The sequence below is a fragment of the Cololabis saira genome, chromosome 24 (genome assembly GCF_033807715.1).
Source record: "Cololabis saira isolate AMF1-May2022 chromosome 24, fColSai1.1, whole genome shotgun sequence".
Lineage (NCBI taxonomy): Eukaryota > Metazoa > Chordata > Actinopteri > Beloniformes > Belonidae > Cololabis > Cololabis saira.
The window spans coordinates 14857533-14868589 of NC_084610.1; positions in this window are offsets into that span (position 1 = coordinate 14857533).

Below are 11057 nucleotides of genomic sequence, written 5' to 3' on the forward strand. Positions count from 1 at the left end.
AGGCAGGGGAAAAATAAAAATAATATTTTAGAGGAAGAAGATTTTTTTTTCATTATGCACTTCGAGAAAAAGGTTGAAATGTCGAGATTAATGTTGAAATACAATTTCAAGAATAAAGTCGAAATTTCGTGAGTAAAGACCACATTTTGAGAATAAAGTCCACATTTCGAGAATAAAGTTGAAATACAATTTCGTGAATAAAATGGAAGTGTCTCCTCTGGCCCATCAAATCCAGTTAGGAGAGCGACTGACAGCTCTGCAGCAGCAGCCGTAACTAACTAACTAACTTACATCCTTGGAGTGGAACGTTAAGGGTAGTTTCTGAAGTTATGCAACTGCATATGTGTGATATGTGTTTCAAATCAATATCGTCATCAAATTTTGACTTTTTTCTCGACATTTCAACTTTTTTCTCAAAGTGCATAATGAAAAACAATCTTCCTCCTCTAAAATATTATTTTTATTTTTCTCCTGCCTGGCCCTAATACTCTTCCGTAGCGTCCGTGTTCTCCTCTGCAGCCTCCATCAGCTCGGCTTTGTGGCACAAGAACCAGATCTCCACCAGTTTTTGGAGTGACTCTTTGATAAGTCGTGAACCTCCAACAGAGTTAAGCTGCAGTACATACATGTAAGGTGGAGTTGGAAGTCTTTCTGCAGAACGAGTAACACCACAATAGGGCTAATGCTACTGAGGCTGCGCCATCAGACGCAGTGACTCAAACAAAGTGAACAAAAATGATAAAGAAAACTGGGTTCTGTGGTCCAGATCGCTCGAGATGCTCATGCAAAGAAGAAGAATGATGTATGAGCTAAACAAAATGGACAGAAATGTAACACCTGACTGTGTTCAGTGAGAGGCTGAGGACGGTTGCAAGAGGTATAAGCAATAACCTAACATGACCTCTTTATAAGACTTGCGTTTTTGTTCATTTCAATTTCATTTCAGTCTTTTTAAAAATACATTTCCCCCTGTCACTTGTGATGCAATAATATCATTTGGCTTTGAGGATTAAAACAGTATTCAGTCCAAATCGGTCCAAATGCCACCTGGCCGGTCTGCAGATGGAGGTCACAGGAGCAGGGCTAAATATTAGTGTCACAGCTTGAGAAGAGGTTATTTTATATTTTTTTTGTCAGACAAAAGAGGATCTACGTTTATACGTCAGTCATACGGGATCAAATGGGTTAGAACCAGGAGTCAATTAGCTTAGCTTAGCATAAAACTAAAAGCACATGGAAGCAGCTTAGTTAGCCTAACTAATCTTCCCATTCGACGCCATGAAATCTCACAAAATAATGTGTTTAAAGCAGATATGAATAGAGACTAAATAAGAAGACGACCAGCCAGAGCCGTCTGGGAGATTTGCGAGGCCCTGTGCGAAATGGCTGGGGGGGGACCCGAAATTTTTCGGGTCGGATCGGGTGTCTATATGCGCAATTTTAACTCTCCAATTAGCAAAATACTGGATACCTTCCCCTGCCTCATCATCATCTGGGCTTGCCTCGACGCGGGGCCCCACGGCTGCTTGAGACCCGGTCGGATCGGTGATTTTTGTAACAAATTTATCAAACGAGCCTTTCAGAGAGGCATTAAACTCTTCCATTTTCTTTAGTTTTTTTCTTTTTTCATTCCCTGATGGAAATTTCCTAAATCTGTCTCGTTCTCTCGACATTGTGTGACAGTTTGTTCCACACTCCAGCCGTCTGGATCAGAGCACCTTGTGTCTGCGCTTGGTCTGACGCAGTTGTATTGAACAACAGACACGCGCAGCTGCGCAGCGACATCAATCAGCAAGCACATCACTGCACATATATTTATTGATATGCACAGACTAGTACACATTTAGGTCTGTAATGGAACGTGACTGTTATAAGGGAAAGAAGGAAAAAAAATGGAGAAAAACAAACGGAGGGGAAAAAATGGACTAGCTGAGGTCACGGGGCAACACGTTAGCATCGGCCTACACAAGACCCAAGTTAATCCTTACAAAATAAACTGTTAAATAAACAAAATTATGTTTCATGTTTACTAAAAAGAAAATAAGTATTCTTCTTTTCAAGGGTGTTAAAAGTTTAAAGGTGTTAAAACAGACAGTTTTATAAGTTAGCGACATTAGCGTATAAAGCTTGAACCGAGTAAATCAGCGACAGTTCTTTAAAATGCAACGAACACTAAAATTATGTTATTATTGGTTCCGGACAGCTAGCAATAAAATGTTTTTAAAAAAACAAGAGCAGGAAAAATGAGTAACATTTTCGAGCGATTACGATTTAAATCCTAAAACAGCAATACGACACAAGCTAGCTGGACTTTCTTAGTAAAATATAATCTGACATTGTTTTATTTTTCATGAATCTTTAGCCCATACATTTATGAACAAGTATACATGTTTTATTGTTAGTTGAGGCCACATTCTGTCACTGTATATGAAGCTGTTAGCATTAGGCCACACTGGAAATAGCACTTCTTTTTAACACATAACAGTTTGTGTCACACCACCGAACCCGTGATGCTCATTCATAACAGCTTCCCTGAGAAGAAAAGATGTAAAAAAGAGAACAATTTGACCTGATCTGGTCAAAAGTATCCGAAAGAGAGCAGAAACCTCAATTACCACGCTGTGTTTCAATTACAGTATATGGTCGTGTTATAAACATTAGCACACTAAGTCCATGCACATCGCTCTGTTCTGTCTAGCTCTCCCAGATATTGCAGGAGGTTTGATTTTATACTTTATACTAGCGTTTGTGAGGAGGATGACACATCTTCAGAATTTTATTAAGAGAGCAAATGCTAATTATTTTGGAGTCACTTTTCTGCGTGTAATGTCCTCATCGTGGCCGGTGTAAAACAGCTGCCGCAGCCCTCCCAGTGACTCATCTGGTCCTGTATCCAGTCCAACGTCCACTCCTCCAAAACTGCCCACGGTTGAGCTGGGATGTGTGCGCGGCTCATTATTTATTTATTTCTTTGTTTGTTTATCCCTTCAATGCAAGCTGTTACATTGGCAGGCGACAAACAAACGAGCCGACACATCAGTCATCAGCGTTTCAGTCGTCGACTCCTGAAACGCCACGCCGTCCGGGGGGTTACTGTCACACGCTGGGTTTTAGAGTAAAGGTGTCACTGCTGTCAGGCTCTTTGCACCTTTCTTGTAGTTACGTGTCAGCAAAAAAGCTGGCGAACGCCGGCATGAGCCACGAACAGCAACACATGCATGCTTCTTCTTACTGCTGGTGTGCTCCAGACAAAACTTTGAGGATTCAGAAGGGATACTTTGAGACATTTTGGGGTTTTGGCCTCTTTTTTGGTTCTTGCTGATATGCGTCCATCTCTAGAGGGGAAAAAGTGTTTTAGAACTCAATTTATTACACTTCTAGCATGAATTAAAAAAACTTCTGTCTTTTTCTTCTTGATTGGGTCCAGTTGTCCTGGACAAGCTCTGAGGATGCCATTTCTGATTTATTTCACCAAGTTATCCCTTTTTTAAATTTCTATCCATAATAGAAGAGAAGGAGCAAGAGCAAGTGCAAATTCTGGGCAAGTGTTTCCCCAGAATTTGAAAAAAAAAGAAAGTAAAATAAGGCCCTGTTTACACGTAGCAAAAACGGTGGTGTTTTCATGCGGTTTTGGCCGTTCGTTTACACGAAAATGAAGCTCAAAGTCACCAAAAACAATCATTTCTGAAAACTCTGGCCAAAGTGGAGATTTGCAAAAACTCTGTCTTCACGTTTGCTTGTAAACAGAGAGAAAATGACATTTAGGCTTCAGAACGTCACATTATGCGACAGAAACGTCACCAGCGTCATGTGTGCGACCAGTGTTTACAATTTGTTTGGCCTCTTTAGTTACTCGTGTCATTTGATGATGTTTTTTTTCAGGATTCTGATTGGCTAGCATGACTTTCTGCTTCTCGTTACACTGCCCCCTGTAGGTTTGGCTGCTCATAGCACCTTAACAGCGTATTTATGCGGTAAATGATGGTATTTTTCAAAACGTAGGGGGGGAAATATCCGTTTTTGTAAATACCCGGCAATGTGTAAACGTGGCCTAAGTTTTTATTTGCATTCCTGGCTTGGTAAATTGGAAACGAGCACAGCGGGAAAAAAACATTGCTCCAGCCAATCACAGGCAGGGGGAGGGGGATAGCAACAGATGTGGCATCCAGGATTCGCTCATCCTAACTTAAAGGCTAAAAACCGATAGACGTTTAGTTTAAATAAAAAGAAAATAGAAAAATAAAAACAGGAAATTGAACGCTAACTGGATTAGCTGAATGGAAGCAAAGGCTGGCATATTTCATTTATTCTCAACTGTCAATCATCTCACCCTCCATTGATTTATTCAGTGGTTGATTATTAGTATAAACCTTTTTCAAGTTATCGTGAAAGAACCGAGCGAGCGAAGAGGACAAAACAGCAGAATTGTTGAAGAATCCCTTGAACTTTGAGGGAGCTTGTGCCGTTTTCTCCGTGGTGCTACCCGACCGAGCGACAAATCCGCTCATTTGCTGCTCATTACCTGGCAAATAGATCCAGCTGGTGCAAAATGTGCAACAGAAGCAGCCGCGGCGTCGCTGCTCACATGGTGCAACGCTCTCAAGCTACAGCGTCAATTGGCTGCTAATCCCACTTCATATGGTGCAAATAGGAAAAACACACACGTACTAAATGGTGCAACGAGGGCAGATTGTCTCTTTGAATTCTCTGGTGCGACTCGGCCTTCACTTATCGACCCGAGGCTGTGCCAAAGGCTCCGTCCAAACGGACAACTGCTCTTCCCGCCCTGCAGAAGCTATGCAAGTCTCCGCCAAAGGGAGATGTGCTTAGTGTTCACACAGACACTCGCTCACAACTACACACAGGGTTTTCCTCTGCAGCAGGGAGGTTTGCTTAGTGCACACACACGGGCCCATCCGCGATGAAGAGTAGTGCAACAATGTGGGATGTATCCCTACCTCTCAAATAAACACTCACACACACACTTAATCTCCAATAATCCCTTCCCCCTTTTATGATTTGGGAACAATATTCATATGGTGCTATTGAGTCAAGCAGGAGGGTTTTTTTATTTGTAAAGTTGTGGTTACAATGATAAATTTAGCCAAAAATGTTTAGAAAAAACACAGTTGTTTCAGTTTGTTTCACATTCAGATGGACTGAACATTTCCTGGGTTTCCTCATCCGGGACGGCGTAGGAAACGCTAGCTACAATGCCTTACCTGCCTGGCCGAACGGTGTCGGGGTCAGAGGAAGGTGCTGCTACGTTTTCGTACGCTCTGGTACGGACATGTACTGTACATTAATCATGGTTGGATGTGACGGCACTCACACATCCAAGGAGAGGAAAAAAAAAAGAAAATGCAGCGTGTTCACGCTAAAAACAAAAAAAAACACGGTCTTCTGTTTCTTGTTCGTTTCACAGATTGCACTTGTGAATTTCTTGCATGAATGTTGCAGATTTGAGGGTACGACGATACAAATAAACAGTTACCACAGAGGCTTTGGGGGTTTCGGAGGGCGGCTCTGGGTTGTTAAAGGGGAGGTTCACTTCCAGCTCTCGAGCAGCTGACCCACAAGCGCCGACATCGCATCTTTTGCCCCAAAAACCACGCCCTCCTTTTGCACCTAGAGCTCCAGTCAATCAGAGATCAGGTACTCAAATCAGGTCGGCCAAAACCAAATAGTACAGTTTATTTTTCTACACGGGAGAAGCTCATGGGTGGCTGTGGCTCTCGACTGCGGAGCCACGATCAAAGTGCAGGTATCATACTTCAGTCTGTCGCATCAGCCAGCAGGAAAACAAACTAACAAACACACACACCTTCATCCAAACCGGGTCTGCAGTCGAGTCCACGTGCTACACATGAAGCCTCCTGCTCATCCAGAATACCAGAGCCTTAGTCAGACTCCCTCCAAACCCAATCTGTGCTCCGTCACTACTGTATGCTACGGAAGAGTATCAGGGCCATGCAGGAGAAAAAATATTTGAGAGGGGAAGATTTTTTTTTATTGTGCAAGTCGAGATGTCGAGAAAAAAGTTGAAATGTCGAGAAAAAAAATGAAATGTCGAGATTAATGTTGAAAAACAATTTCGAGAAAAAAGTTGAAATGTCGAGAAAAAAGTCGAAATGTCGAGATTAATGTTGAAATACAATTTCAAGAATAAAGTCGAAATTTCGTGAATAAAGTCGAAATTTGGAGAATAAAGTTGCAATACAACTCTCAACATTTTGACTTTTTTCTCGAAATTGTACTTCAACATTATTTTCGACATTTCAACTTTTTTCTCGACATTTCGACCTTTTTCTCGAAGTGCATAATGAAACAAAAATCTTCCTCTAAAATATTATTTTTATTTTTCTCCTGCCTGGCCCTAATACTCTTCCGTAGTATGGCTACACGTCCACAGCTATGCAAAGTTTAAGATTTTAAAAAAAGAGAGAATGAGAGAGAAAGGCAGGATGGCTCTGGGCTTTTGACCTTTACAAAAATACCACGTCACTGTTTCTTCAGTGTTATTTTTGCCTTTGTTTTGTTGGTTTTCAGAGAGGTGAAGGAAGGAGGAACCTTTAAAAGTGCAGAACAGTAAACAGGACGTACAATTTGTTTACATTTTTTAAGCATCTTGTTAACGACGATTCACTGGTCTGATCTTGAGATGGATCGGTCGGGAGGAGGAAAGCTGTAATGTCATGTGATTTTACCTCGGAGCAGGTGAACGCCGCCTCCTGGCTGAAGAATGTTGACCTTATTGTGAAAATTATTGACAGAATTTTTCTCTTTCTTTTGGACAAAAACACAAAATTGTTCCACTATCAGGGTCTGCAGAGCATTTGAAGCCTGTGGGATGGATGTCTGCGTGTGTGTCTGTTTATGCACATATCCGCGCAAGTGCAAGCTATTACGTAAACCAACGCTTCATAACCTCCGTTTTGTTTGTGCGCTGAAACTTTACGTGCTGGGTCCAGAGCTGTGAAAGTGTCAGTACCTATTGCAGTTCTTTGCGGCGCTGGAGGCCAGTTGCTGATCTCGCAGCGGTTCCACCAGACCCGAGTCCGACGGCGGCTGAAATTCTTTCCCCTTTTTGGGACAAATGCTCAAATTCAATCACAGGCGATGAGCGGAAAGTGTTTCGGCGGTCGGACTCGGGTCTGGACGCTACAAGCACAGGGCAGGGGTCAAGCTAAACCTTATCTTGGATGTATCCGTAAGATGTACCATGAGCTTTTTATTTTTGCTGGAGTCATGCTTTTATACTGTGCTCTTTAGCTTCGGAGTTTAAAAAAAAAAAAAAAGGTACTTCTAGCAAATTTGATGTGTAAAAGTAGCTTTTATTACTTGTGGTTGGCATTGTTCCATGGGTTTGCATAGATGACTTTCAAATGTAATGCTAGTAAGTGTTATTTATAAATATGCAGAATGTAATGATGAGAGAAGAAAAAAAAAACTAACTACAGCTCCAAGGGCAACTGTTCTCATAGGAATCTGTGCCACTGTGTTGTCTTGAGTATAAGCACATTGATATTAGAAATGTCGGGGGTCAGGAGTCTTTGGAGGCGACGGGCCAGACAGACGGTCACTATCATGGTTTTGTTTTGTTCTCAAAGCCGTTTCTACTGGACTTCTGCTGTGAGGAAAACACATTTCATGAACTGCAGCAAAACAAACTGCTGATCTGGTAGAAATCTACCAGAAAACACATCCCACCCTCTTGTGATTAAAGGTAGGGTAAGCAGTTTTGACATTTCTAATCACTAACCATTTTCTCTGTTAGCTAGCTGTCACATGAGTATAGTGTATGAAAAAATAAACTAAAAATAAGGAATAATTGGGCATGTTTTCTCAGGGAGCACTGGAGGGAAAGCTCGGCCAGCCAGGTCCACCCACTTTGCTAACATGAGCCCCTCCAGTGAGATGGGTCTGCTGTCTCTCCTGTCCACAACCATTACCACAACACACCGGTCCAGTCCGGCTAGGATAGGCTTTACGCAACGACTCAAACAGAACCGCCCAAGAGCCGCTGTTGGAAACCACCAAGGTTGTGGTTGTGCATAAGTATTACCGTATTGGCCCGAATATAAGACGGTGTATTTTGCATTGAAATAAGACTGAAAAAGTGGGCGTCGTCTTACATTTGGGGTCTAGACGTTATACCCATTCATAACGCTAGATGACGCCAGATGTCTTTAAAGCGAATGCTGAACTTAACTCCCCAGGCCAAAGCGAACCCCTGTCACGAAGAAGAAAAATTAAAAATAGTATAAGAAAGAAAAGAGAAGAAAATAAGAGAAGAGATAACAGAAAGTGGAGAAACGTAGCGACAATCTGGAGAAAAGAGGGTGGAAGTTCGGCAGGTAAACCAGCAGCTGAGGGGAAGTTATGATGCAAACTTCAAGATGATGATTTCAAATAGTCAAAATAACATGCTTTTTCTCTCGAATATATTGTTATAATCATTTGTTTCAGATGTACTGTAATTATTTTCTGTATAAAAATTGAACTTGGTGTTAAAAAAGTCTTTCTTCAAACTTGAGTCTGGAAAAGGAGGGGGTCGTCTTATATTCGGGACAATACGACCACACCTCGGGTCGTTTTGAGTCCCTTTTGTTGTCACTAGTCCTCTCAGCCGACGTGACATGCTTCGCTTCTCTGATTGGTTGGTGTCCCGAACCATTCTATTCTGTGTCCTTTGGAAACCAGTTTAATCCAGAGGGAATTAGGACGGCTGGAAGAAAAGGGAGGAAGGAGCTAGCTAGCAAGTTTTGTTGAAGTTCGGTTAAAATATCACTAAATGTGATGTCATCCAGAAATCACTTACCCTACCTTTAATCTGTACATAAAGTAAGAACCAAGCTATTTCTCTTATCTCATGGATAAGCTGCTAAATTAACGGATTCATGCTAATAAACATTGAAGCACAAATCCTGTCCATGTAGGAGGGAGCTGTCTGGCTGACGTCTCCCGACTTCACCGTAGAAATGACGCTCGCCATCATGTCGGCACACGCAAACTCCATTCAGGAACCTTTTATCTCCACGTCCTCTTGTTTAGTGTGTGCGCGTGTGTGCGTGTGTGCTAAGGGATGCTGGGGTTCTGTAATTTATACCAAATATTTCTAAAACAAGCACGAGGGAGACCGGAGGCGAAACGAGAGGACACACGAGCATCTGCAGTTAGTCGGTGTTTATGAGGTTTACGTGTTTATGGTTTGCTGTGGAGGGACGAGCTGAATGATGGCTGTAGGTCATCCTTAGGAAATGTGTTATTTTTGTTACAATACCTCCTAAAAATAAAGTCTATTTATCTGTGAAGAGACAAAGATTTACAGTAATACAGATGACTACATAGAAATAAAGACACATTTTAAAATTTTAATGAAAACATGTACAGTTGATTTCGGTTTTGAACACGATACAGAGATGTATTCTGTCAGTATTGAGTTTGTTTTTATATATTTACCATTTTATTACGTTGTAATGTTGTGACTGCAATGGAGAAAAAAAAATTATAAAGGAATATACATTAATTTTTCCAATATGTGTGTCACTTTTCTTCTTCTCGTTCATGGAATCTCAACACAAGTCGGATGGTGAATCGGTTTTATTGATTGTGTTCAAAGATTTCATTAAATCACACAAACATATGTACATGCCAGAAATCATTGGTACTAAAATATCCCTCCCCACGTCTAAAAACAGCAACTTTGACAGTAAAATGGATGCGAAGATGAGGCGTTTGCACACAGATGGAAGACAGGCGCGACAACAAGGACAACTTCTTCAGAATGAGGCTTCTGGGCCACAATCTGGAAACCCACCTGGAGGACATCCGTGTCCTTCAGGAGGGAAACTGGTTTCAAAGTAAAAACTGTGATGGCTGCCCTCATAAGCCGTTACCACAGACCAAATGAATGAACCTCATAAACTAGGGAAGAGTATTAGGGGCAGGCAGGAGAAAAATTAAAATAATATTTTAGAGGAGGAAGATTTTTTTTTCATTATGCACTTCGAGAAAAAAGTCAAAATGTCGAGAAAAAAGTCAAAATGTTGAGTTTTATTTCAACTTTATTCTCAAAATTTCGACTTTATTCACGAAATTTCAACTTTATTCTTGAAATTGTTTTTCAACATTAATCTCGACATTTCGACTTTTTTCTCAAAGTGCACAATAAAAAAAAAATCTTCCCCTCTCAAATATTTTTTCTCCTGCATGGCCCTAATACTCTTCCGTACATAAACTGACCTCAAATAGAAGAAAGAAAAAAAACTTCATGCAAAGACAGGAAATAAAACTGGACATTAATAGTTTTTGACTTCCCTTCAGTAACCAAAGGTGCACACAGACGCGCACAGAAAATAATAGATGCATAAAAAGCATTTTGACATATGTGTGTGTTTAAATATGTGATTTGGAGCACATCAAAGGTCTTACTATCCCTTTACAAGACCGGCTGTAGGTCTTTGGAGTATTCTTTTCCATGGGTGGATGTAAATATGGAAAAATAACTTCATTCCAGACTTCTCCGTGCCTTCTTGTGCATCATAATTTCATTTTATCCACCCACGCAACCTTCTTTCACAGCGGCACAGGTTAACGCCATGCTGTATTGTCAATGCAGTTTGCAATCACTTATCTTGTTGGAGTGGGGGATCTCTTCATACATTCATCGTTGTCTTTAATCTCTGGATTGATTGTAACAAGGAAGCAGAAATCTTCCTGCCACCTTCAGTGCTTCACAGTTTTTAATCTGCAGAGCGGTCACCTGCCCTTCCTCTGTTTCATAAGGCATCAAACCTTTTCAAGTTTCCACCCATGACCTGAATCTTCATCACTTCACTGTAACGACCGCAGCGATCCAGTGTGTCGAAGTCACAGATGCAAGTGATAAACGTTGTATTTCAGAGAGCTTTACAGTACTTTCTCTTTGAGGAGTGTTTCTGTTCAGCCTAGAATTCATCTTTGGTAAAAGTATAAACAGATAAAAGACACACGTACACTTAAAATGATCAAAACATGGTTCCACCTTAATGAGGCTTGAGTTGTGATTATTACCT